Source organism: Eurosta solidaginis, chromosome 2 (assembly GCF_040869045.1).
Source record: "Eurosta solidaginis isolate ZX-2024a chromosome 2, ASM4086904v1, whole genome shotgun sequence".
Classification (NCBI taxonomy): Eukaryota; Metazoa; Arthropoda; class Insecta; order Diptera; family Tephritidae; genus Eurosta; species Eurosta solidaginis.
Window position 1 is genome coordinate 259,372,809 of NC_090320.1, and position 15,524 is coordinate 259,388,332.

Genomic DNA, 15,524 nt, shown 5'->3' on the forward strand with positions numbered 1-15,524 from the left:
AGGTCCAATTTTTCAGTACAAGTTCAACTCAGTTTATCAGTTAAACTACGCTTAAATTTATTCTTTTCAGTCTACTTTAACTGCAGTTTAAGTTGAGCTTAAGCGGCCGATCAGGCATGGTTAAACTCTAGTTAACCTATCAGTTATTTGCTTTCGTTCGAATATACCCAACAAGCATTTGGGCTTGAGTACCATAAGAGCTCATGTTGATAACTAGGCATACTTCTAACATCTCAAGATTTGTTTCGAAACAGTAGTTCCACTCGAGAATCATAGCGTACTCAGCAACAGAGGGAAATATGTTATAAAGCAAAAAATGTTATTACTTAAATTGAAAAAATTTAATTAACAACTTGTAGTTCTCTATCAGGTTGGTAGTGAATGGAGACTGAAGTTGGACATCACCTCCGGAACTAGATATATATTTCGCTGGAGAAATTTGTTTCCATATTTCTTGGGTAAACAAAATCCAGCTGATGTCGTATCAAAAAATTATATAGATAATAATAAAACCAATATTACCAAAAAATCGGCCTTAAATTGTGACTATAAAACTGCTCAGTAGTTTAACTAGAGTTTAAATTTGACAAGAGTTTAAGCAAACTTTGTTTAATCTTTGCTTATCCAACTACTGAAAAACTGGCCCTTAGAATATTCACATGGTAGGTATCCCTGGTAAGCAGTCGGTAAAGCGCATGCATCAGCTTCTTTGCAAAATATGGTCGGATGAGTGCATGACCGACGATTGGTATCTAAATAGTTTTTGCCCTGTCCACACGAAAGAAGATTGTGCCTTCTCAATATTGCATATAAGGTCCTATCAAGTATATTGTGCGAAAGATTGAAGCACACCGTGAATTGGCTGGTTGGCACTTATCAGTGAGGCCTCAACTTCAAACCTCGTAAATCTACCATCGACCAAAATTTCACAATGCGCAAAATCTTAGACAAAATCAGCGCTTAAAGAATTGACACACATTACCTCTTCGTCGATTTTAAAACCGCCTTCGACAGCACGCAGCTATGTCTAAATTTGTTTTCCTAAAAAAATTATACGGCCGTGCAAAATGACGTTTAGCAACACCATCAGCTCAGTCAGAATTGGTAAGGTCTTCTCCGAGCCGTTCGAAAATGAACAAGCTTTCAGACAGGGTAACCCCTTATCGTGCGATTTCTTTAATTTGAGGCTGGAGAAAATTATAATAACTGCAGAACTTAACCGCTCTGGAACAATATTATATAAAAGTGTTAAATAATGATGACATTGATATCACAGGAAAGAAGCGGAAAAGATGAGTTTGATGTTGAATGAGGACTGAACGAAGTACCCGCTGTCATCGATCAAAGAGTCAGCGATTTGCTCTTTGAAAATCACACTCCTGTTGGCAGCCGTAATTTCTTAATAGAATATTTCGGAACCAGCGTCCACACAGGCAACGACATTAGCTCTAAAATCCATTGGAGAATCACTCCTGCCAATAAATACTACTTTGGACTAGGTAGGCAATTGCAAAGTAAAGTCCCCTCTCGGCAAACGAAAGTCATGCTCTACAAGTCACTTATCGTACCCGTCCTGCTATATGGTGCGGAAGCATTGACCATGAAAATATCAGATGAAGCGGCTCTGGCAGTGTTTAAAAGAAGGGTTCTTCGAAAGATTTAAGGACCTCTACGCGTTGACGATGGCGAGTACCGAAGATGACTTAATGATGAGCTGTACGACCTCTAAGCAGACATCAACGTAGTCTAGCGAATGAAAACGCAGCCGCTACTCTGGCTAGGCCATATTATTCCAATGAAAGATGACGCTCCGGCTATGAAAAAATTCGAAACCTATGTATGGAAGCATAAGAAGAGGGCGACCCCCACTCCGATGGAAGGGCCAGGTGGAAAGCGAATTAAATTCCCATGGTAGGAAAAGTTGGCATCAGTTCGCAGAGCGAAGAAGCTACTAGCGCGCCTTGTTAGGCGGCCGTAACTGTTAAAACGGTTAAGCGTCAATTACGTAATAAGTAAGTGATTATCCTTGTCGTAAGAGGTGGCAAATACATATCCAACAAAAAGCTCAAGGTGTAAACAAAACCGTTATCGCGGCATTCGGGCTTGTACCTGCAGGTGCTAATACAAGAGGGTACCACAAAATTTGGTATACTGCTATTATTTTGCCTAGGTTAATATTAAGAATGCATTATTTTCAGAAAATTGACCCAGTAAAGAAGGAGAAGTAAAGAAGTTCGAGAGAAATATGATGGGAGAGAATGAGAAGTAATGTGAAAAGAATATAAAGGCAGCGAAAAAAGATAGGCAAAGACGTGGAGGTTAAACTATAGTGCGAGGGGGTTAGAGATAAGAACAGTAAGAGTAACGGGCAGAATTCAGATTAAAGCCCCTTACATATTTTTTATAAGGATTACCAAAATCCAAAAGCACATACATAAGTACCAGTTAAATGCTTTCTTTCTATCATAGGAGGAATGTAGTGCTGTTAAGGCCTACGCTGCGTATGAGTAACAGAAGAATGGTGAGGTAGCATTTATTAGAGAAAGTTAAAAGATGTCGAAGACCGACTCTGAATGTTTTTAAAAGAAATATATAACAAATGATAATATGCGGCCAATTCAAACTAAATCTTTAACGAAATCCTAGTATGCAGTAATTATTTAAAGACGTAGATTCCGGAAGACTATTTTGCATGAAATTTCTAACACTATTCTTAATTTTAGCATGCAATACTTCGGTAGGAGTTGAGCAAAACTCAAAATTAAAATAGAGCCCATCTAACGTTAGAATTAACCAAATTTTCCATGCCGCGAGGATTATAACACTTATTTAATAATCAAAAAATTAACCAAAAAAGTGCACATTTTTATTAAAAAAAGAAATTAACAAGAGTTTTTAGGCCGAGCTTCTCTTTCAATTTACATCGTGCTCCTTTTCAATTTTTCCTACAAATTGGCGGAACGGGACCCACTTTTTATGTCGACTCCGAACGGCAACGGCAAATGCAGGTGAGCTTTCACGGAGAAGCTTTTTCATGACAGAAGTAAACTCGGAGTGCTTGCCAAATCACTGCCGTTTAGAAAATCTTTCTTCTAATTATACATTTTTTTTTTCTAAAATGTTGATGTTGCTTTGCCCGGGGCGTGAACCCATGATCTCCCGTATGGTAGGTGAAGCGTGCTATCACCGCACATTGGTGGTCGCTACTTGTTTACCATTGTAAGTTTGCTATCGTACTCAACTTACAGGGTACATTGTTTCCAGCATTGATTTTACTTCACACTACTTTCCATTTGGTTAACGTACCTGCAATGAAAAAAAAAAGAAGAAATTATTTTTTCAAATGGCTTGAATATATTTTTTTTGTTATATTAGACAATTAGATATTGACATTGTAACATCAACATCATGAAACCACAGGACTTGGTATTCAGAAAAATTTATAAAAATTGGCCTAGGTCGGTTAGAGATCACGACCACATTTATTTAAGAGATTTTGGAAAGTTCGTAGATTAATATTATATGCAAAATCTATACGAAACATTGTTTTATATAAGTGATATTTTAATTTCAAAGTATCATTGTAACAAAAAACAGGTAAATTAAAAAAAAAAAAATTTAATGAGCGTGACACCTCCTCACATTGGGGATTAAGCACTAATTTCATTCAAAATCACTTACAGGTTCGAAAAATCAACCGATAGCAACAAATTTTACACACAAATTTTCGTAATTGAATTCTGAAGATAAACGCATCGCTTGATTCTTCAAATTAATTTGTTTATTAAACAATTTTTTGGAAAATAGCCTATTCTTTGCCGAACTTTATATTATAATACGTATTTATGTATCACTTTCGTGACATACAATTTTTGCTCAATACTTAAGAGAATGATATACACTTTAAGATATAGTAGGTATTGCTAATCTGAAATTTGACATTCGTTTTGCAAAATTAATTTGTTTAAACAATTTTTTAAAGAACATTTTGCAAAATTGTTTTTTTTTTTCTAAATAAGTGCCAAATTTGGACTTTACAGAAAAAAAGATCGGAAATGATAGTTTTGTTTATTAAAATACAATGGTTCATCATAATGTAAGTATTGTATCAAGTGATCGTATGGAATATTTCTTGTGAATGCCGGTTCAGATAGTAAATTATCGTCATTCAGATCAATCATATAAGTATAATCTGAAGAATAAAAATTGATATGTATTATATTTTTTGTAAACTGTGAGTTTAGTTGGATGAAGAATTTTCTCTCGATAGTACACAATTTTTTTGATAGCTCTATCACGTATGGATTTTCTATCATCAAGTAACACTGTTAATAAAATGTTTACTGGTTGAGCGTAATATTAATTATTTTTTATTACACCATCTACAATATTAAGTAAATTACGTGGTAGGTATCGTATCCAACGAATAAACTTTGATAAAAGTACACTACCGTATACAACAGAATTATACTATTTTACATTGAAATATATTGGCACATAAATTCTAATAATATAAACTGCTAGAGTTCCGAAGGTATATAGACGTAATATCCTGCTTGCTTTGGTTAGCCAACGATAATGTACAACTGGTTCTGGTTTTATGTTAGCTAAATCAACTGAAACAGTACCATTTGAAATTGCTTTGGCCATTTGATATAAATATTTAACATCTGTAGATAATTCTCGTTCTTGTTCATCACTGATCATCTATATATATAAAAATGAATTGCTGTTCGTTAGTCTCGCTAAAACTCGAGAACGGCTGAACGGATTTATCTTATATTGGTCTTGAATTATTCGTGGAGGTCTAGGGAAGGTTTAAAAGGCGAGAAAAATTCGAATACTTGCCGGGAAAATACTCAAAACAGCATATTTCCTCGAGATATTGGCCAAAACGTGGACCCGGGTACCCCTAGAGTGTGTTTATAGAATATGGATATCATATGAAAGCTGTTGATGAGTGCTTTAGTAGAGGGTAATTTTCATACCCCTGGGTGACTAGGGTCTCGAGATATAGGCCAAAACGTGGACCTGGCTACCCCTAGAATGTGTGTATAGAATATGGCTATCAGATGAAAGCTGTTGACGAGTGCTTTAGTAGGGGGTAATTTTCATACCCCTGGGTGACTAGGGTCTCGAGCTATAGGCCAAAAAGTGGACCCGGGTACCCCTAGAATCTGTTTATAGAATATTGATATCAGATTAAAGCTGTTGATGAGTGCTTTAGTAGAGGGTAATTCTCATACCCCTGGGTAACTAGGGTCTCGAGATATAGGCCAAAACGTGGACCCCGGTACCCCTGGAATGTGTTTATAGAATGTGGATCAAATGAAAGCTGTTGATGAGAGCTTTAGTAGAGGGTAATTTTCATACCCCTGGGTGACTAGGGTCTCGCGATATAGGCGAAAACGAGGACCCGGGTACCCCTAAAATGTGTTTATAAAATGTGGATATCAAATGTAAGCTGTTGATGAGTGCTTTATTAGAGGGTAATTTTCATACCTCTGGGTGACTATGGTCTCGGCATATAGGCCAAAATGTGGTCAGATGGAAAAAGCTTATTAAAATGTATGCAGATTGGCCAAATTTAGGGCAGGACAACGTCTGCCGGGTCTTCTAGAACAATATATATTTTCCAATGTTATTGGTTCAAAATCACTTACAACCTGAAATATAAATTTTTCGCATCAATTAAAATTATTTTTCTACTTTAATTTGATTGAAAAAATATTATAAAATATTTTTAATAAATGCATACCTGAAATTTTTCACAGTCTTTAATGTCTTTGTAAATTTTTCCACTTGCTGCTCTTAGTCCACTCGTGACTGTTTTATCTAATGATCGTGACATTACATTACATTTTCCAATGTAAATTAATTTATTTGTTGATTGTACGAATGCTGTAAATTCCTGAAGTTTTTTTCTATGTTTAATGCTTTCGTGATATTTTTCAATTAAAACATTTAGTTTTCTTAGAATTCTACATCTATTAATTAACTGAATATTCAATTTATTCCAAATTTCAAATAATTTATCAATTACATGAGGAGTTACGTTTTTATGCAAAAATATTTTACTTTGAGTTTTAGCATGATCACTTAAAAAAAATAAAATCTTAAAATGTCAAGACTAGACGGTAAATTCAGATTATTTAATTCACTTGATAAACCAAATGCAATAATATCGTGTTCAAATATATGTGATAAAGTGGATTCAGATAATGTAGACGAATTTGGTTCATCCATTTTAAATTTAAATACAAAAAGCTGTAAACAAAAAAAGTTTCCATAAGAAATTTGTAAAAAATGAATAAATAGTAGTTAAAATTTCATTTTAGGCTAACTTCTCATAATTTAAGCCTGATATATCTACTAAAATTCAAATACACTATAGACATTAATACAGATTCTGAAATTTACGTAAAATACCATTAAAGTAAGCCCAATACGATATTTTTCCTATAATTCTATCAGTAGCTATGAAGATTTGTTGAACAAACCCTACATTCATATGGAAAAATATATATTTTGCAAAAGTGGGGGACCCAAAATCGGACTTAGAGCTATGGTGTGTTCTTAGAATCATCTGTAGATTACGTTTTTGCTATACTCCTGATGGGAAAAAATTTGACCCGCTCTAATATATATATATTTTGTCTGTTTTGGGGTAACATTTGATTTCTTTTCACAGTCATTTTCTAATGATATTCATGAGCATTTTACATTGAATAAATTTTTGGAACTATCTGTATATGAATACGATTATTTTTGCACTTCCGCGTCTTATCTGAGACATAATTAAACAATATTCAATAATTGTATTTTGTCAGCGAAAGCACCTAGAAGGGAGCTGTTTGAACCGCAATAGCCTTAACAAACTTGACCGATATACGCAAACGACTAGAACATCCAACATCGTCTATAATCCTCACGATCTTAGAATATGATAACGAAGCAACTTAAAGAACCCAAGCACAAATCACAATCTCATATCATTCTTTAAATATACCTAACTGCTTTTTTTCTTTGACAACCCAAACTCATGGGAGATGTTGAAGCCGTGTCCAGGCATGTCGATCAAGTTTATCTTACCTGCGTTTCAAACAGCTCACATCTTCCGCAGTTTCCATCCAGCATGTCTTTTCTGGAAAGGCGTATGTGGAGAAATAGTGGGGTTATTTTGCTTAGGAGAAGCATTAACATTATTTCTCGTCTTGAATATACATACATATGTATTTTGTTTATTTATAATTTTGCTGAATTTTATGATTGAAAACCCAGCCAGCATTTTTTGAAAATTTTGATCAAAAAGTATTCAAATATCATACCCCAAGACGAAATCTCCGTTTTTACAGATGGCTCTAAACTAAACAACAGAGTCGGCAGCGGGATATTCTCGGAGAAGCTCAATCTAAGCGAGAGATTTCGCCTACCTGATCACTGCAGTGTTTTTCAGGCTGAACTCATAGCTATCTGGGAAGCAGCCCGCTATCTGGCTAACCTACAGGTAACCAAATCTATTTCAATTTTCTCTGACAGCAAAGCTGCCATAAAATCCCTGCAATGCAGTAACACCTCGTCACTAGTGGCATTGAAGTGCAGAAAAACCCTCAACAAACTAGCTGAAAATTGCAACCTAAGCATAATATGGGTTCCTGGCCACTGTGACATCTCAGGAAACTGCGCTGCGGATGAGCTAGCTAGGGAAGGCACCAACTTGCAAACAACAACCTCCGCTGATTGGGCCAGCCCTCCTCTAAACACTTGCAAATACCACCTGCGATCTCTTTTCACGGATCAGGCAAACGCCAGATGGGCGAGGGAACCTACATGTAGTATATCCAAGCAAATCTGGCCTAAGCTGGATGAAAAGAGATCGCGATCGGTGATATTATTAAACCGTATCTCTATAAGCCCACTAGTGGGCCTTCTTACAGGTCACTGTCTCATGGGCACTCACGGTGCCTATATGGGCCTGCAGACAAATGACTTCTGCCGCAGCTGCAGGGACGAGAGGAGATAGAAAGCGTTGAGCACTATCTGTGCCACTGTCCCGCACTGTCAAAAACCAGGTACCAATGCCTCCACAGACACTCTTTTGGGTGCCTTGCGGAGCTTGAATCTATAAACCCAAACGATATCTTGCGTTTCATTAGGCAAACGCGCTGGTTTGGCCTCACTGGGGTCTAAACTCTCCTCTTCTTCGAAAGTAGGGTAATAGGAAATAGGGGCCCCCTGCGTGGTAGCACAACGGGCCACAACGGCCTACGTGAGTCTCCGCTCGGACAGCGGAGGCAGCCACTCTAACCTAACCTAACCTAACCTACCCCAAGATGATTAAAAACGTTCAAATTTAAAAGTATTTTCTATTCGAAAATTAATGTAACGTCGGGAGAAAAATGTACATTAAATGAAATTATTCTTGAATAATCATTTATGATTTATATTCCGAAACGTTTTTTATTTATAACTGATATCATTGTAAAATTGAACTTTAATTGTTTTAGAGTAATAGTTGACTGCTTTTCAGAGTCATTTTCTGACCATATTCGTGAACATATTTCAATCGTTTTGGTTGAGATTTTTGGAATGATTCTTGAATACGATTATAATGCATTTATTCTTCGTATCTTATACAAAATAAGATACTACATGATAATGTTATTTCATCAGGAGAAGAAAGCATGCGGATGTGAGCTATTTGAACCAAAGGTAATTCGCAAAGAAAATTGACCGATATACACCAGCGACTACTCGTACAACATTCCACATCAGCTTTGATCGTCAATATCTTAAAATACGATACGGTACGGGATGTTGAAGACCTTAACAAACTTGACCGATATACATATGTCAAGAGAGTTTCACTTACCTGTTCAAATAGTTCACAACCTTTGTATTGTCTAATGGTCGGATTTGTATTTTCTGAGAAGCCGAAGGTGGGGAAATGGTTGGGGGACATCTCCGGTTACGAGCAGTATTCACATTATTTCTTGTCTTGAATAATATCTTATGTATAAATAATACAATTTTACTATATTTGTTCTGAACTTCATGATTGAAAAAATGTGTGTATGTGCAAATAATAAGATCTTCAATGAAAAGCAAAATTTTTACAAGTATAAAATTCATTATTCAGTGAACAAAAATAATCAGAAAAGATTCAGAAAGCTGAATGAAAAATGATTCAAAAATGATTCCAAAATATGATAGAAAAACTGTTTCCAGTTTTTGATCAAAAAAGTATTCATATTTGATTATTTCTTTTGTTCAATTGTATGATAACTCATTATTTAGTCAGAAAGAGTAATCGTATTGTATTGCCATGCAGGGATTTTCAAAACATAATCATATAAATGCTGAGTGGGAAGATTTTTACATATACATATGTGAAAAAAATTAGATTTTCAATAAAAAGAATAATTTTAACAAGTGAAAACTCCATTAGATAGCCAACAAATGTTATCAAAAAGGATTAAGAAGGTTGATTGAAAAATGATTATAAATTTTTGATTAATTAATGTATAAATTGACTCAAAACTAGTTACATTAAAAAATATTTTCAGTTTTTGATTATTAAAAGTAATAAAATTTTATCAATTTTTTTGTTCGTTTTTATGAAATGTTAAAAATAAATCACCAACGTTATTCAAAAATTATTTCAAAAAGAGTGCGAAAAGCGATTTTCAGTTTTTGGTCATCAAAAATTATCAGCTTTGATTATTTCGTTTGTGCAATCCTCTATTTAGTCATAATAAAATAATTAAATTTTTTTTTTTTGAGTTAAATGGTTTTATTGAAAACAATACTTACATTAAATAATAAGTACCTTGGCGACCGAGCTTTGCTCGGCAATGTTTCGTTGTGCTGAGAAATCTTTCTAATAGTAATCTGTGACAAATTGCAATTATTCATTTAAAACAAAATTATTTAAAATTAAGTCGAATCATGTGCAAGATTTTTTACGCAGATTTTTAACTTTAATTTTCTCTTTTAAAGCTTTAATAGAATAACGAGTAAGTAGAGTACTATTTCGTCTAACTACCCCTACCATAAATGGCAAATCTACTCAAAAATGTCCCTACTGTAATTCGGAGTGAAATACCTTTCGTTTGATACCCATATCGGCATATCTCATGCAATTTTTATTTAATTTCGAATAGGTGGCAACCCTAAACTGCAACCCTACTCAAAAATGTCCCTATTGTAATGCGGAGTAAAATACCTTTTGCTTGATACCCATATCGGCATATCCCATACAATTTTTTTTAATTTTGAATAGGTGGCAACCCTAAATGGCAACCCTATACAAAAATGCCATATTGTAATGTGGAGTGGAATACCATTCGTTTGATACTCATATCGGCATTGTTCATGCAATTTTTTTAAATTTCGAATAGGTGGCAATCCTAGATGGCAACCCTGCTCAAAAATGTAACTATTGTAATGCGGAGTGAAATACCTTTCGTTTGATACCCATATCGGCATATCTCGTGAAATTTTTTTTTAAATTTCGAATAGGTGGCAACCTTGTGAAACATTCTGAGTGGTAACACCTAGGTACAAAGTCTTAGAAGGTGATACATTATCTCTGTACCAAATTTCATTTGAATCGGTTGAGCCGTTCCCGAGATCGTTCGGCTGTACAAACAAATAAGAATTGTTCGTTTAAAGTTATAAGATAATACTAAAAGCTAGAAAATAATTAGGTAGGTCCTAGTACTAGTCATCACACTCCTCATCAATCTAGGGCGTTGATCTGACAATTAAATAAAAGCGTTGATAACTAGTACCTAGAACTTACCTAATTATTTTCTAGCTTTTAGTATTCTTATTATTTAAAGTAGGTATTGTTTTCAATAAAACCGTTTAACTTAATAATTTTTATACGCAGCGTGCTTTGCATACAGAGTATATTAACTTTGATTGGATAACGGTTGGTTGTACAGGTATAAAGGAATCGAGATAGATATAGACTTCCATATATTAAAATCAACAGTATCGAAAAAAAATTTGATTGAGCCATGCCCGTCCGTCCGTCCGTCCGACTGGCCGTTAACACGTTAACTTTGGTAAATATAGAGATATCTTCACACGAGCTTATCTGGACCCAGGATATATTGGTATTGAAAATGAGCGAAATCGGTTGATAACCACGCCCACTTATTATATATATAACATTTTGGAAAACACAAAAAACCTGACAATTTAGTAACATATGCACCTACAATGTTGAAATTTGACGTGTGGACTAATATTGAGACTCTTCATAAAAATTTGAAAAACATTTTTAAAATGGGCGTGGCACCACCCATTTGTGATAAAATCAATTTTACAAATATTATTAATCATAAATGAAAACTCATTAAAAAATTTACGAAATCGGTTAAGGACCACGCCCACTTTTATATAAAAGATTTTTAAAAGGGTTGTGGACGAACAAAATAAGTTATATCTTTGCAAAAAAGAGCTTTATATCAATATTATTTCATTTCTCAAGTAGATTTAGAACAATAAATAGGAAAAAAATTCAAATTTTAAAAAATGGGCGTGACACTGCCCCCTTTTATGACTAAACAATTTTCTATGTTTCGGGAGCCATAACTCCAAGAAAAATTAACATATCGTAATGAAATTGTGTACACATATTTTCCTTATAACAGAAAATATTTCTAGTAAAAATGGACGCGATCGGTTAAAGACCACGGCAACTTAGATATAAAACAAATTTAAAAGGGTCGTAGACAAGAATAATAAGCTATAACTTAGCAAAAAATAGTTTTGAATCAATGATATTTCACTTATCAAGTTTTACTGTAGAGGAAATGGGGAGACATTTTTCTTTTAAAGGGGCGGTGCCACGTGTTATGTAGAAAAGTAATTTATCTGAAATGAAATGTACAATTAAAGTTCGCGCTGAGTATATAATGTTCGGTTACACCCGAACTTAGACACCTTTGCTGGTTTTTAAATTTTATTTTCAAGTTTTTAGTCTTTATTTAATTGCCTATTATTTCTCATTCTATTTAGTTCATTTAGTGAATCATTATCACAAGGGTTCTTTCCTGACAATTTGTTGCAATCTAAGTCCTCAATACATAATCCTTCCAAAGACTTTACTCGTCTCGGCGTCAAGTATGCTGGTCCCTCCTCGAACTCCAAAGTATTTTGATGTCACTTCTACCGGACTGTATGTAAGATTTGTTCCAAATATGAGCCAAATCGGACCACAATTGCAAGTATTTTTAATATCTTGATCCTTGCCGCACCTAGAGGGATTTTTTTTCATAAAGCGATTTCTAATTCTGTATGTAATATGTTTTCCAAATACATGCCAATTCGATCCATGCGCCACCTATCGGAGTTTTTTTAATCTTATTATTGCATTCTGAACTATATTACAAATTTCAAGATTGTACCTTATCGGGAAGTTACTTAAATTTTTATTACAAAATTCGTTCACAACGGCCGGCCTTTCAAGTCAAGCAAAATAAAACCGTCTAAAGAGTAATCAAATTGTATTGAGGTGGAGAAAAATTCGAAATTCAATCAAAAAAATTATGTATGGGGTGCCCAAGTAGGATTGGAAATGTAATATATCTGAAATAAATTGTACAATTGAAACTCACGCTGAGTAAATAATGTACGGCTACACCCGTACTTTGATACCCCTACTTGTATGGTAATAAAACTAAGAACTCAGAGCATTAACGAGCCATTCTCATATCGCTCTATATATGGAAGCCGTGTGAAAAAAACTGTCAAATTCGATTTGGCGCGCAATACAAAGTGCTTAACTTCCGTCCACCTGTACACAATTCAAAACAGATTTGCATGTTAACTGAAAAAAGAAAATGAAAATAACAAAAAAAAAAAAAAACAAATCTAAAAATATAGGTAGCAATTATCTGACATCGCATAATTTGATTTTGCACAAGTTGCAAATATACGTTTGTGGGCCCAATAAATAGAAGTAATTGTGCATTGAAATGAAAGGACAGACATGGGAAACACCGACGCAGATTATGCGATTTTTTATTGCTGCCTTCACCACTCCTAATTGCTAATGCACGCTTTTGACATTTTTCCAACGAGAACTAAATGTGCATATACATATAAAATTATAAAATTAATAGCTTAGATGACAACATACATATCACTGGTAAAGAGTGTGAACGTACATGGCATGCAAATCAAGTGAGGTGAATGAATGAAAAGCGCTTTGTGGTGTTTTACAAAATTTTTATACTCAGCGTGCTTTGCACACAGAGTATATCAACTTTGATTGGATAACGGTTGGTTGTACAGGTATAAAGGAATTGAGATAGATATAGACTTCCATATATTAAAATCATCAGTATCGAAAAAAAAATTTGATTGAGCCACGTCTGTCCGTCTGTCCGTCAACACGATAACTTGAGTAAATATTGAGATATCTTCACCAAATTTGGTTCACTGGACCCAGAATAGATTGTTGTTGAAAATGAGCGAAATCGGATGATAACCACGCCCACTTTTTATATATATAACTTTTTGGAAAGCACAAAAAACCTGATTATTTAATAAATAATACACCTAGAATGTTGAAATTTGACGTGTGGACTGGTATTGAGAGTCTTGATAAAAATTTGAAAAAAATTTTTAAAATGGGCGTGGAACCGCCCACTTGTGATAAAATCAATTTTACAAATATTATTAATCATAAATCAAAAATCGTTAAACCCATCGTAACAAAATTCGGCAGAGGGGTTGCCTTTACCATACGGAATGCTTTGAAGAAAAATTGACGAAATCGGTTAACGACCACGCCCACTTTTATGTAAAATATTTTTAAAAGGGTTGTGAGCGAATAAAATATGCTATATTTTTGCAAAAAAGAGCTTTATTTCCCAAGTGGATTTATAACAATAAATAGGAAAAGCTTCAAATTTAAAAAACTGGGCGTGTCACCGCCCCTTTTATGACTAAGCAATTTTCTATATATTTCGGGAGCCATAACTGGAAGAATAATTTACATAGCGTAATGAAATTTTGTACAAATATTTTCCTTATAGCAGAAAATATTTCCACTAAAAATGGACGTAATCGGTGAAAGAACACGGCAACTTAGATATGAAACCAGTTTAAAAGGGTCGCAGACTAGAATAATAAGCTATAACTTAGCAAAAAATAGTTTTGAATCAATGATATTTCACTTATCAAATTTTATTGTAAGAGGAAACGGGGAAACATTTTTTTTTAAGCGGGCGTTGCCACCTGTTATGTAGAAAAGTAATTTATCTGAAATGGAATGTACAATTGAAGCTCACGCTGAGTATATAATATTCGGTTAAACCCGAACTTAGACACCTCGACTTGTTTTTTCTCATTCCCTGCTGCCATTGGTATGCCTCCGTGCAACAAGTCAAGTTTTTCATATCTTACATTTTGCCAAAATAAAGGTGACAACTCGAAACAACAAAAATAGTATAAAAAATTTACAATAAGACCAACAAAAAATAAGCACAACGCTGCGCGTGCGCAAAATGTGACATGCGTAGGTTAGCTCATCATAAAAATTAGGCAGCCAGCAACGATATAAAATGAAAACAACAAAGCAATAAAAATAAAACTAGCGTGCTTTGCTGCCAAGAAACCAATCTGCCACACGAATGACACGAAAAGATAGCGCAGAGATAAAAAACACCAGAAATGTTTTTAGTTCCTTTAGTACCAAAATTGTATTTATATTTGTGCATGCGTTGTTGTTGTTGCTGTCTTCATTTATAGTTATGAGCGTGTGATATTAAATGTAATAATTGTGTTAATTGAATTTTTATGCGATTATGTTGTTTAATTGAAAGTAATGATACCGTTTAGAGTTTATTATTTTTTGCTGCTTATGAATACAAATTTTAGGTTTTGCGTGGGAGTTAATGTTGGTACTTCTGTGAGATAATTTGCTCTTTATTTGTAGCTCAAGATGTGAAACTTGAATGAAAATTAGTTTAATTGTTGTTACGTTATATTTTTGATAATAACAGTATTTTTTTGCAGGTTTTCATAGTTGTGCTTAACTAAAATTACCGAATATTTGAGGAGTTTTGTGTTCGTGAAAAATAAGCTTTAATAATGAGAATATTATTCAATTACTGCTTTATGGAGGTAAGGTTTTAGACTAGTGGCGTAACGATAGGGGGACAGGGTTGACAAAATGCCAAAGGCCCCCGACCTGAGAGCGCCCCGGGCCAAAAGCCCGCGAGCTCAAAAGTACTTTTTTACATTTTACCTGAGTATTCTATTTTATTTGAAAAGTATATTTTTATAAGTTCTGCTTAAAATCCAAAGTGAGAGAACTAAAGACCATAATACATAATGGTATAGTATCAAAAGACGGAATATTTTATCAAGTTTTATATTTGATAAAGAAAGTTAGTCTTTAACTTCAATAATATTAAAAATGAGCGTCTCTCGGAAAATGTGTGCCAAGTGAACATATTTGTTCGAGTATGTCCAATACTCATTATAACCAATTGAAATGGCGT

The 15,524-nt window shown here is 34.2% G+C and overlaps 1 protein-coding gene across 16 annotated transcripts in view; it reads right to left on the minus strand.

Moving 5' to 3' along the window:
• Nucleotides 1–15,524, minus strand: part of LOC137240851 (uncharacterized) — a 458,238-nt gene that overhangs the window by 228,232 nt on the left and 214,482 nt on the right. The window lies entirely within an intron of this gene.